The sequence below is a fragment of the Cervus canadensis genome, chromosome 5 (assembly GCF_019320065.1).
Source record: "Cervus canadensis isolate Bull #8, Minnesota chromosome 5, ASM1932006v1, whole genome shotgun sequence".
NCBI lineage: Eukaryota > Metazoa > Chordata > Mammalia > Artiodactyla > Cervidae > Cervus > Cervus canadensis.
In genome coordinates this window covers 35,247,360-35,247,691 of record NC_057390.1, presented here as the reverse complement: position 1 = coordinate 35,247,691, position 332 = coordinate 35,247,360, and positions in this window count along the sequence as shown.

Genomic DNA, 332 nt, shown 5'->3' with positions numbered 1-332 from the left:
TTGCGTTCAGCTTTCACCACGTGAGCTTTCACCAAGTTGGACTTTGGCTGTACTTGGCCTCCACCTTTTGGGGACCAAGCCAAGGTTGTTTCAGCCAGGTTACATCCAGGTCACGGCATCAGATATGTCGGGGGAGTGTGTAATTTCCTTGGTTCTGTCTCACTGCAGCAAAAATTTGAAATGGTGGACAAGTGTTACAGCTCAGTTACAGCTCAGAGTTTTATTCACAAGCAAAGGAAGGTACACCCTCAAGGCGTGAGGGTGGGCTGACCCCAAAGGAGAGGCCTCAATCCATCTTGGCTTCTTCCTTTTATACATTTTTTTCCTCCTCG